Here is a 14155-nt window from a genome sequence, read left to right on the forward strand (position 1 = left end):
ATTTGATACATAGGCACTTGGAATAAAGGAAAATCAAACGCCAATTTCAAAATTTGGTTTTGCGCATGCGCAGTGCCAACTTTTTTATTTATGGAAGAATTTAAACGAAATTTGATACATAGGCACTTGGGATAAAGGAAAATCAAACGCCAATTTCAAAATTTGGTTTTGCGCATGCGCAGTGCCAACTTTTTTATTTATGGAAGAATTTAAATGAAATGTAATACATAGGCACTTGGAATAAAGGAAAATCTAGCGCCAGTTTCAAAATTTTATTTTGCGCATGCGCCGTGCCAACTTTTTTATCTATGGAACTATTTAAGTGAAATTTGATACTTAGGCGCTTGGAACAAAAGAAAATCTAACATTAGTTTTAAAATTTAGGTTTGCGCATGCGCAGTTCCAGCTTTCTTATTTAGAAAAGCATTGAAATGAAATTCTTCTCATAAACTGAAATTAAGTAGCACGTCAAAAATGGATTGCCCATGTGCAACGCTATCTTTCATATTTGTGGCCGGATTTTTACGATTTTAACAGAAGTTGCATCTTACAAATGGGAAATGAATGCAAGTGGAAATGCGCTTTATGTAAATCGTTTACGATTACTNTAGTAGTCTATTGTTTTTTGTATATAGTACTGTTCAGTTTCGGCTGTGGGAAGTGGTGAGCGCGAATTGGATGGATTTCCCTGAAGTCTGATTTCGATTGGTTCCATTTGGTTTGCAAATGTCCATGAATCTTGGTCTTTATTTGGGTTTTGTCTTGTATACTCTCTTCTATGGTGATTTTTGTTGATAATGGTGAGTTTAGTGCTTCTTTTGCTGCTCGATCTGGTTGTTCGTTTCCCGTTATTCCTACGTGCGATGGCGTGAACATGAAGGATACTTCTATTCCTTTTAACTTTAGGATGTGCAGTTGTGCTCTAATATCGTAACGTGCCGGAAGATGTGTGTACTGTTTAGAGAGTCTGTGCAGATAAGATATCGTCTTCTGTTTGGAATGGTCGCTATGTAGTTAAGTGCCTCTTTAATGGCTACCATTTCCGCTACGCAGATGCTTGTCTCTGGTTGTATTTTGTACAAGCGTTCTTGTTGATTGTGGATGAAAGCTGCCGACACTTGATCTTTTATGAGTGTTTATTTGTGGTAGTTCCATTGTCCATGGCGCTATTTTGTGTCGTGTAGGTGTGCTGATTTTCGGTAATGTGTAGTTTAAGTAGGAGGATATATTTTGGAGATGGATGTGTAGATGGCTGTATGGGGTTAGTAGGTGGTTTTGAACAGGGTGGGCCTGGGTTCGTAAAACACTTGCGGCGTATGTTTAGTTGTTTTCTAGTGCTAGGGGGACGTCTCCTGAAATTACTAATAAAAGTTCAATAGGGCTTGTTCGAAAAGCTCCTGTAGCTATTCTCAACGCTGTTTTGAATCGTATCTAATTTACCTACACGTGTGTGATTTTTTGGCTGTATCGTAAACGATGCAACCGTAATCCAGTCTGGATCTGATGATACTTCTATACTTACCTATATCTTGATGAGTACTGATGTGTCTGATCCCCAGCGGTGGCAACTTAGTTTTTTTAGAATGTTTATACGTTGTATGCATTTCGTTTTTAAGGTTTCGATGTGTTTGGCCCACGTTAGTTTTCTGTCAAATAGTACTCCTATAGAAACTTAAATTGGTCTACGTATCTAATTGGTTGATCGTTTAATTTGATTTGTGGGTTTGTGTTAGAACGCTGTAGACGGGTAAAGTGCATAGCACTTGATTTTTCTGCGGAGAAATGAAATCCGGTTTCGAATGACCATTTTTGAAGTTTGTTTAGTGTTTGTTGTATTTTGCTTTGTATGGTTTTGATGTTTTTATCTTTATAGTATATTGCCAGGTCGTCCGCAAATAATGATTTCCCAACTCTTGTTGGTAGGGTGTCAGTAATTTTATTTATTGCTAGTAAGAATAAGGTAGCGCGAAGTATTTCTCCTCGTGGGACTCCGTTGATTTGTTGTTTTTCCACTGATAACCTATTATTGAATTTCACTTGAAAAGTTCGGTTCGTCAGGAAATTTCTTATAGTACCTATGTAGTTGCCTGTAATGTTGTGTTGGCTTAAATTTTTTATTATTATATGGTGCCACGCTGTATCGTAGGCCTTTGAGATGTCCAGGAATACACTCACTAGATGTTGTTTGTGTTCGAATGCAGACTTTATGGTTTTTTGGAGGCTGACAATTTGGTCTAAGGTGCTTCTTTTTTTTCTAAAACCGCATTGGTGGGTTGATAGGATGTTATGGGTTTTTAGGTACCACACTAATCGATTGTTTATTATTTTTTGTAATATCTTTCTTAGTACATTTGTGAGGGAGATGGGTCTATAGTTATTGGGGTTTGTTTGGTCTTTTTTTAGATTTAAGAATCGGTATTATTATAGATTTTCTCCATGCATTCGGGTAAACACGTTGTGTCCATATAATGTTGTATATTTTTAAAAGTACTCCTCTAGCAGAAGGCGGTAGGTGTTTTATGATTTCTGGAATGATTCTGTCAGGTCCTGCTGATTTCTTATTTTTTATATCCGATATGGCGGAGTCGAGTTCTTCTGCTGTTATATCTGCATTTAGAGGGCTGTTTTGGTTACCTGCATTTGGGATAGATTCGAGTTCAGCTGCATTTTTGTATTGTACACATTCTGGGGAGTAGTGGTTATTGCTCGTATTATTTTCAAAGGCGTCTGCTAGATTGTTTGCTATTTATTGTTTGCCCGTAATAGTTTTATTGTTGTTTGTTTTATTGGATGTTTGGGTACCATTTAATGATTTTATTTTGTCCCAGATTTCTGCGGGTTTGGTGATTTTCGCCTCTTTTATGAATTTCCTAGGCTAGAGGTACACCTAGGCTAACTTCTGAGTATCTACCTTGTAAGACATTTCACGAGGAGCATTTTCAGCTAAAAATATTTCATCTAGCCCTAAAGGTTGCGATATATTTGCAAAAGGCCACGAAAATTGATGATTTTCGCCTCTTTTATGAATTTCCTAGGCTAAGAGGTACACCTAGGCTAACATCTGAGTATCTACCTTGTATGAAATTTCCCGAGAAATATTTTCAGCTAAGAATATTTCATATAGACCTCATAGATCGCGAGATATCAGCCAAAAAGAGCGAAAACACGGTTTTTGGGGGATGGTGGGGTGGCTAGAGCCTTTGGCACAGGGTCTGGAGGGTGGGATTTCTAATATGTTGTTTCTGACACCTAACTGAACATATTCCACCATTTTTTTCTTTTCCACCTCAAAATGTCCAGTTTGCCAATTATACAGTCTATCGCCTAGACTATAAACTTTTTTCGTTAAAAATTTACTATGATTTTTGAGGCACTTTAGAAGTTCACCTTTTTGTGCTTTACAGGTGAGGTTTTTTGAGTTCTAAGTTAGGCTGAAGGTACTTTTTTGTTGAATATTGTGATAATTATCGATTTATTTTAATACAGAAGTTAACTGCACAAAATTGCTTATTTGCCAATTTATTTAAAGTTGTGCGGGATCCCGCAAATACCGGGATTGAGATTTTGCTGCGGGATTGCATCCCTAGTAGCAGTGTAACACGCTCATAGATGGAAAGAGCTTCCCCCTCCAAGCGAGCCGGTTATTCACCAGTACCTCCGATATAATGAAAACCTCTGAACCACACTATGTATGTACATAATAACATATCTACAGTTTTTGTAGGGGATCGCGTTTCGCCTTATTTTGGAGAAAAACATTCCTAAAACAATTTGAATTTTGGACCCTTTGTAAGCAGATCACTAGTGATGGGTAAGTGGTTTTTTCCATTGAAATAAAAGACTAAAGAAAGAGGGTTACATACATATAACGTACGCCTGTTGGGATCCAATTAGGCTTCTCAATATGGCTGACAATTAATTGACATTTACGGTAAAGTGAAACGTTGTAAATCGTGTAATGAAGCCTCATTTACATTTGGCAAGTTCACTGGCGGAAAGTAATTATAGACATACTTTCTACCCGTAAACTTGCTACCGAATTTCTATTTAACTGGCAACTGCACTTTCCGCCCATTACCCTAATCATAATTTAAATTTGGCAAGTTTACTGGCGGATAGTACTTTCGGCTAGTAAAGTGTAAATGAGAGGAAAGAGCACTTGCCAGTCACTTGCTACTTGCCCGCAAGCGGCTAGTTTGGTGGCCGACTTGCCTGTGTAGACTGTCGAATATATTTATGTAGTAGTCCAGTATGTGGGTAGGTATCAAGAAGGGGTGTTTGAATGCAAAAGGTTGGGTAGTAACGATTTTTTTGTATATTGTTGGGCTTGGGGCCCTAATAATGAAAAGTCCAGGTTTTCGACCTCGAGGCGCTTGCGCTCGAATCGCCATCTTGGATTTTAGGTACAAAAATTTGGTTTTTTGATAATAACTCAAAAACGACTAAAGATGTTATATATACAAAATTAAAGAGGACAAAATTTCCATTATTCCATTATGCTATCATTCCAAAATTTGTCATTAGGGCCCCAAGCTTAACAACATACTAAAAAATCGCTACTACCCCACCAAATCAAAAAGTTTTTAAATGCGTATGAGAAATATAAGGTACTTTAGGGAACTAAGAAAAGGAGACCACACGAATAAGCTAAAACGGGACAATGCGTTCGAACAACTATTAAAAGAAGTGACAGAAATCGAAAACATGCCGTGTACTGATATTACCTATTAGTCCAGGCAAATTAGACTTTGCCAAGTGGATATGTTAAAATGGTCTATAACAAAATACAAAGAAAATAAGTACGTGAGCAGGGGAATGGGACTAGGTTTTTGGGGAGGATGAATTTCCGGCAAAAGTTGAGATTAGAGACGAAAGTGTTCAATGGAAATGTTGTAGATCGTGAAAAACTCACATAACCTCAAAATAACCGGAAAAATCGCTGAAAACCTTTGTTCATTTCCGTAAAAATGATTTTCTTGTAACGAGACTTGGTTGAAATATATAGGTACTATTTTATGATTTAAATAACTACAAATTTTTTCAATATAAAAATTAAAGAGGTTTCCGAAATATTCGTTTTTTCCGGCAAAAGATTTTTTCTTCAATAAAAAATTGTCCTACAGAGATTTATCGTAGGAAGTTCGATTTGGTGTCATTCTCTTCGTTTTTATCTATACTTTTTGATGAAATAAAAAAATTATAGTCCCTAAAAAATTAAAGAAGCTCATTTGCTTAAATTTTGGAAATTGGTCAAAAACTGATTTCAGCATTTGATTCTACGGGAAAAAAATACAATAGAAACTACATTTTCATTGTTTGAACACAGACTTTGTTCCTTGCTGGTATTATTACGAAACATTCAAATGAAATAATGTTGTGTGCTGAAATATACTATACTGGAATTTTTGAATGCGGAATGACCGTTATGTTTATTTACAATAGGTTTTCACGCCTTTTCATGTTCCCCAAAAACTTAGTCGCACTCCCCTGTTCACGTAGGTATTTATTTTTTTTGTATTTTTTATAGACCATTTTTAACATTATCCACTTGGCAAAGCTCCACTGCACGTATGAACGTCCGCCATATTGAGAAGCCTAATAGGATTGTGATAATCCACCCTGATGGTTAGGCAACACACGTTTACAGCTGAAACAAAAATATAATATGCTCTGTATATCACCAACGACCGTTTTGCGCAGATGCCGAATACTAGGGGATTTTGGTAACGAGGCTAGGGGAAGGAGAAGGTGGCGACGAGGTCGACGGAAGGCACACGCTTTCCCGGTTTTTTATTATTCTTGATTATTTTTGGTGATGGTGTTTTGAAGGTGTATTTACAGGTAGTAACCATTTTATTCTTTCTTGTACTAGCTATTGAATTTCTTGCCACAATGGGGGTTTACAGTATAGTTGAATTCCGCAGTTCTAATTTAATAAGCGTGTACCTGAAACCATAAAACATTTTTTTGGACAGTAAAAGTTTATTTAAAAATAGAGGCTGATTAGCAAAAAAATAATGAACATGTGCGGTTTTAAAGGTTTATTCAAAACGATATGATTGTGGCGGGCTCTGTGACGTAATAAGCCCGACCAATCAGCTCCTAGAACCATTCAGATGACATAACGACTTGGCAATATTGCAGGAGAATGGCATTTATAACTTGCGTCATCTGTCACAGGCACTTGTCACTTTCGTGCTAGATGCCACAGCCGTCTATAATTACAAGCCATGCTGAGAAGTTTGGCAACATTGTTCGAAAGTCAATCGGTGGGCCGATTCAAGTTTTAATGGCGTCTTGTTTCTCTTGAAAAATGGCATTTTTGCTCTCCTGTGTTTCGCCTTGGTGGTTTTAATACAGAAGAAAGATACTTAGGCAGCTTACAATTGTACATATATTTTATTTATTTACAAAAATGGATAATAACATTTTTATTTGACTTTAAAATTCGGAACGCTGTAAATTGGTAAATGCATTATAATGTGTTTTCCATCGAGATCTACGAAATTGGTGAACTTCTGTCGAAAGAGGTCGAGGTAAAGCACACGCTTGAGCACTTAATTTCGGCAAAAGGACAGTAAATCGCTCTGCATCAGCGAGGTTTTATCAACGACCAGGTGTGATTCTGAATGGCAGACTTTAAGCCAGTCGCTACTCCAGTGGGTCTAGGTACGAAGCTTTTAAACAGGGGAGCACCGTAGACTTCAAATTCCCGTACCGTGAACTCCTGGGACGGTTCCTTCAGAAAATCGACTTGACATGTCCGTGCTAGAATACCTGAAATACAAACTAATTGTGTTTTATCACGATAAACACTTACCGTACTTACGTACCATGTAGTGTGTAGGTCATATTTGAGCTTGTACAGGTACTTTGAACAAATACAAGTGCTTGTAAAGGGTCCAGCAGTAGTCTGCTTTAGAGGTTATGACAACAAATCGATATATTTCGTTTAGCAACTTACCTGAATAATAATTTCTGTTGATTCCATACGGAGTAACACAAATTTACGCAATCTCGCTCTGTTAAAACAAGTAAATAGGAATATTACACCCAAAACACATATAAAATACACCTGAAATCTGTCAAGTTGAATTAGGAAATCGGCCTACCATGCAGTGTTGCCATAATTCTCAGCACGGCTTGTAATTATAGACGGTTGTGTAGATGCAGTTAAACATCCCTCTCAAAACGTCAAATGTGACAAACGTCAGACCCTCGCGTAAGGTTGCCAGCTCACTTCTACGTGATTGGTTGTAGGTTTGTGACGTATTTAGTCTGAAGCGTTTCAAATTCGGACTAAAAACACAGCTTTTCAATAATTTATTTTGGGTTTATTTGACTCGCAAATAAAAATTGAGGACACACGGGTCTTTTTATTTTTACTGTACTTTGTGGATCAGAAATAGAAAATGAAGGCGGGATGACCGCATTTGATATGATTTACATTTTGCTGATTTTGCATAAACTACGATATCTATATTATGGCGTCCTCCATGTCTTTGTTTCGAGTACCGGTAGATGAATCGTGTTTGTTATAGTGTACAGATGATTATGCCATTATTTTGTTTAATTAAGTATTTATTTCTGTTATTCACGAGGGGTTGATTATCGGTGTGATGTTGCTCTGTTCGATTGACCCGTAACTATTCCGTGAGGGAAGTACCTAATGCAGTTTGATGGTTCGCTGTATCTGTTACTTTCTGTTTCGTGGCGCGCTGCAGTTCTTGCGCGTTAGCTATACGAAGGGGGGCTCTTTTACATGATGTTTCGATGTTTGTGTGTGCGAGTGGGTCATTCTGTCTCCGTGGAGTAGGTATACAGCACACAACAGCACACAAAATTTTAGCAACATTTCTACAATGTATACAATAAGTTAAAATTATATGTGTACGTACGTATCATTTGTTTATTTATAATTTATGTATACATATTTGAATCACATTGGCATCACATAAATGTATATGTGTTACACCGTGTTATTTAAATATAAACGTTTATAAACAGTAGTTACAAGTTACTGTTTTAATGTTAATATGCTCTTTTAATACAAATGTTGCTACAAAGGGTGTAAATAGTAATTACGTTGACGAAAAATTAGCGGTAATCGACTCTTACATAAGCACATTTCTACAAAAGTTCTACTGAGTTCTTGTGTTAACATTTAGGTTATCTCTTAATACAAGCGTTGTGACAACGAACGCACATAATCATTATGTGGGAACAAAGCTAATGTAATTGTTCATGTTAATGGTAAACGTTTCTACAAACTATTCCATGGATTCATTAAATTGATATTACTGTGGTCACTCAATACACATGTATGCACAAACGGATTTTATTTATACATTTTTAATGTGCATGTAGTCATCATATACAGGGTGTCCCTAAAAGGTCTGTACAACGCGCTACCAGGGGTTCTTGGTATCAAAATAGGACGATTTAACCCAACTTACCTCTATCCAAAAGTGCTTCGGTAAGGCGCTATCTACCGCCAAAGATTAAAAAAAAAATCGTTATTTTTATTTTATCGGAAAATGGTTTTGCCGATTAAAATGAAATTCGGGATGTGAATGTCTAATGTAAAAAGGGTCTTTGTGATATCACCGTTTTGATTGTAGTTGCTATGTAGGTGGTAAAATACTGACCATCCACATCTGAAGAGGTCTAAAACTTTTTAACTACTATTTTGACGGTTCTGAATTTTTAGACACTGATAGACAGTTTACTTGCAAGCATTTTTTGTCTCTTGATGAATATCGCTATCTGTGATGGTTTACGAAAAAAAAAAATTTACGCATGATGAATGGCATGCACCATACATGCGATTGTTCCTCAAAAAATCAGAAGATGGCTGTGAAACCTTAGAGTGGCGTAACGTTTGTTTGTTGTTTCTTAAACTTTAACAATTTACGTTTTGCTTGAAGATTTAAAATTTCATTGTTAAAATTGTAATATGGCCTTTCAATACAGTAACGCAGAGTTATCTGATATGCTTATGTGTTTAGATACTGTCGTGGAAATGGTCGCCAATGCGTTAGAGAGTATACTCACATGCTTCTTGCTTGCACTTATGGTTTTTGAGGAACAATCGCATGTATGGTGCATGCCATTCATCATGCGTAAATTTTTTTTTTTTCGTAAACCATCACAGATAGCGATATTCATCAAGAGACAAAAAATGCTTGCAAGTAAACTGTCTCTCAGTGTCCAAAAATTCAGAACTGTCAAAATAGTAGTTAAAAAGTTTTAGACCTCTTCAGATGTGGATGGTCAGTATTTTACCACCTACATAGCAACTACAATCAAAACGGTGATATCACAAAGACCCTTTTTACATTAGACATTCACATCCCGAATTTCATTTTAATCGGCAAAACCATTTTCCGATAAAATAAAAATAACGATTTTTTTTTTAAAAATCTTTGGCGGTAGATAGCGCCTTACCGAAGCACTTTTGGATAGAGGTAAGTTGGGTTAAATCGTCCTATTTTGATACCAAGAACCCCTGGTAGCGCGTTGTACAGACCTTTTAGGGACACCCTGTATATAATTAGTTGATTAATGCCTGAAGGGGCTCGTTCTACTCTGATTCTATACCAACCCCTTCAGAAGGAAGTGGTGGTTCTCAACAATATTCGCGTTTCAAACTCGATCATAACCTAACCGAGATGGCAAAGCTGCTGAGTATGTTTCCAAATTACTGAAATGTAATAGCATACAACCCTAAACGGGCAAAATAGTTAACTAAGACGCTAAAGAGTTACGGAAGTTATGACCCGGTGAGCCATTTCATAGCAAAATGGCCGCTTCTTATCAGCAGGTGGAAAAATAAGTCAATGGCGTCGGCACTCGCAGACGATGGCGGTCTTAATCCAAGGTTACGAAACTTGTGCGTTGAACAGAATCGTATGAAACGTCAGACGTGTCCGGAGCTTGAAATTGAAATTGAACTAGAACTTAAAACTGGTCCTTAAAGTTGAATTTAAACTGGAACTAAAACCCTAAAAGAAATCAAAGGTAACCCTTCGTTGATGAGATAAAAATTAACCTATATATTAAATAATGGGGCGGTAGATGAAATGGCAGTACAACAAATTACAGCCGACCTGAAGAAGCACAATCCAATCGCCAGAGATCAATGTATTCGGAAGATGGCAATTACAATTCCATGCGTTCTACTTCACGCTTTCAGCTGTTTGTTCAGTTGACGTGTATTTCGATACGGTTTACGAAGGAAAAATGAAAGTGGTCACCCACCAATCAAGGCAAGGAAATTCGCCGTCAAATGCGCCGAAAAATGGCGTTGTCAAATTCCATCAATAGATGGAGCCATCTATGTGCACAATTATTATAGAGACCCGTTAAGTACTGATTAACATTTCCAGCAAGCATCCAATTCAACTAGTTATTAACAACGGGGTTGCGCCCCCAATTGAACATGAACTAGAACCCGCAAGGTACTTTGTTAGTAACAATTTTCGTGAAGCTTGACTGCCCCCGATCTTACATTAATAATTGTCGGACAGCTCCTTCACAACGGTGGCTACTCATTCAATTACACGGCTTCCTTCTACGAATGCAGCTACAAGCAAATGCGCACAGCGGCATCCAGACAATCTCCAATCTGGTTTCTGCAAGCCAACCAAACGGATGTCCCGATTTTTAACCAACCATACGTGACCAAAATCTCTACTACGCTTTAAAATCGCATTCAACCGTTACAAACTCGCCAACAACGATACAAACGTTCGACAAACATAAACTCGACGGCTCACTTTTTCTTAAACTTCACGACTTTAGTTCGACTTAAACATCCAACATCTAAACCAACGATTAACATACACCATCAAAAAATCCCCTATTCACGTCTTCTTGTGTTATTTAAAACATTCTTCCCTTGCCGTTACACTTCCCACTGCGCCTGGGACCGAATTCCAACACCTGTGTTTTCTTTCGGCAGTAACACGTGCTTATCTTGAAACTAATTAGCTTGCGCAGCGATAATGAACTTCTTATCGCAACGACCGGATTTAAATGAAATAACTTTAACAAACCATTATTTTCAAAAATCCCATATCTTTCTAAATGAACAATAAAATAAAATCAAAATACTACGCGATTATTTAAACAAAATTAACAACATTACGCAATTCTAAATAAACTCAACACTGACTTCAAACTCAAATACAACGATCGGATTTACGTTTAATCTCTAATAAACGACCAAATTTAACGTTAATAATAATTGAAATTCCAATAGAGGAAAATATCCCCCGACTAAAACCCCTCTCCACGAACCCCCAAGGGATAATAATCAACCTATGCCGTTTTCTACAGTTTCATGATACACTCCTCTGTGGATTCTTTTCTAAAGCAAACTCATACAGAAAATTCTTAAGAAATTCAAAAGGAGCGTGACACCCAGTAGCTTATCCCAGTGCTTATCTTGAAACTAATTAGCTTGCGCAGCGATAACTAACTTCTTATCGCAACGACCGGATTTAAATGAGACAACTTTAACAAAGCATTATTTCAAACAATCCCGTATCTTGCTAAATGAACAATATAATAAAATCAAAATACTACGCGATTATTTAAAGAAAATTGACAACATTACGTAATTATAAATAAAATCAACATTGACTTCAAACTCAAACACCACGAGCGGATTTGCGTTTGATCTCAAATAAACGACCACATTTAACGTTAATAATAATTGAAATTCCAGTAGAGGAAAATATCCCCCGACTAATATCCCTCTCCACGAACCCCCGAGAGACCAAAACCAACCTATGACATTTTCTACAGTTTGATTTGGATTCTTCTCTAAAGTAAACTCATACAGAAAATTCTTAAAGAATTCAAAAGGAGCGTGACACCCACTAGCTTATCCCAGCGCTTATCTTGAAACTAATTCGCTTGCGCAGCGATAACGCACTTCTTATCGCAACGACCGGATTTAAATGAGATAAATTTAACAAATTTTCCAAAAATTCTTTCTAAAATCAAAATACTACGCGATTATTTAAACAAAATTAACAGCATTGCATAATTCTAAATAAAATCAACATTGACTTCAAACTCAAATACCACGATCGGATTTGCGTTTAATCTCAAATAAACGACCACATTTAACGTTAATAATAATTGAAATTCCAATAAAGGAAAATATCCTCCGACTAAAACCCCTCTCCACGAACCCCCGAAAGACAACAACCAACCTATGGCATTTTCTACAGTTTGATGTGGATTCTTTTCTAAAGCAAACTCATACAGAAAATTCTTAAGAAATTCAAAAGGAGCGTGACACCCCGTAGCTTATCCCAGTGCTTATCTTGAAACTAATTAGCTTGCGCAGCGATAACGAACTTCTTATCGCAACGACCGGATTTAAATGAGATAACTTTAACAAATCATTATTTCCTAAACTCCCTTATCTTTCTAAATGAACAATAAAATAAAATCAAAATACTATGCGATTATTTAAACAAATTAACATTACGTAATTCTAATAAAATCAACACTGACTTCAAAACTCAAATACAACGATCGGATTTGCGTTTAATCTCCAATAAACGACCAAATTTAACGTTAATAATAATAATTGAAATGCCAGTAGAGGAAAATATCCCCCGACTAAAAACCCCTCTCCACGAACCCCGAGAGCCAATAACCAATCTATGACATTTCTACAGTTTTGATGTGGATTCTTTTCTAAAGTAAACTCATACAGAAATTCTTAAGAAATTCAAAAGGAGGGTGACACTCAGGAGCTTATCCCAGTGCTTATCTTGAAACTAATTAGCTTCTTATCACAACGACTGGATTTAAATGAGATTAGACTTGATGAGACTTAAAAGAAGCATTATTTCCAAAAATCCCTTATCTTTCGAAATGAACAATAAAATAAAATCAAAATACTATGCGATTATTAAACAAATTTGACACCCAGTAGTGTTGGACTGTAGGTTATTTGACGGTTGAGGATATTTTTCTTAATTGTCCTGGAGTGCATAGATATCAAATTATTCGGGGGGTTACTATTCAAGTCTGGGGGGGGGGGGGGGGGGGGTTAGTGTCCAAAGTTTATTTATCCCGGGGTTTTTGCTCGGGTGTTTTTGTACTAGACTCTTGAAATTCACATACAGGGTGACCCATCGTCATTGTAGCTGCTGAAGCCAAATAATGTGATGGTGCTGGTGAAAAAGACACATTTCTTGTGTTGATTTTCGCCAGTTGAATTACTTTACCAAGAGGAACAGTTATTCATTACCCCCGAATGCCATTCGCTCTCCGTAACGCACCGGCAACTTTTCAATAGGAGTAGCATTCGAATTCTTCGTTTAAACCTGACAAAAAAACGCGGGGAGGTGTTAGTGCTCCTAATACACTCAGCATCTTCCAGAAAACTCTTGCAAAAGTTTTGTGGCTACCAGGAGAATATGATGGACGAGGAGATCTTTTTCCATCGCCAACAGAAACATTTCAACTCTTCATTTGGCTTAAACCTTTATTAGTAGAATATACTACGAGAGGAGGTACATCTGCTCCTAATACAGCGTTGGAAAAGTCGTGTAAAACATTTTTGGGTAGCAGAAGAACATGGTGAACGAAGAGGACTGGCTGGTTCTATCTACAATAGAAGTATTGCCACTCCTAGTATGGGCTTTAACGTGTACAATAGAATATAATATGCGAGGAAGTGTTTCTGCTCCTAATCCATCGAGTATCAGTTACAAAATCTTTAAAAATTTTGATGGCTACCAGGAGAGCATGATGGTCGAGGAGACCTTTTTCCATCATTCAGTCCAACACTTTTTCTTGGCTTAAACTTTCGCAAACCTTGTGTCAGGATGATATAATATCCAAGGCGTTTCTGTTCCTAATAGAAGATCTTGTACCATTTCTCTGGCTATCAGGAGAGCACGATGGGCAAGGAGGTTTTTTAGATGGTAAAAAATACTTTATCTTGGGCCAATAATTTGATCAGGAGATCGGAAATTGGAGCTGGTAACTGGAAACCGGATACGGGAGACTGGAAACTAGAGACTGATACTGTTATGCAAGAAGAGCGCAAGTGCAAGAGTCTTACTGAGACGATTCCAAGGAAGAAAGAAGAATTCCAAAACTATTCCAAGTAGAGAGCTTGGAA

Source organism: Photinus pyralis, unplaced genomic scaffold (genome assembly GCF_008802855.1).
Source record: "Photinus pyralis isolate 1611_PpyrPB1 unplaced genomic scaffold, Ppyr1.3 Ppyr1.4_LG10, whole genome shotgun sequence".
Classification (NCBI taxonomy): domain Eukaryota; kingdom Metazoa; phylum Arthropoda; class Insecta; order Coleoptera; family Lampyridae; genus Photinus; species Photinus pyralis.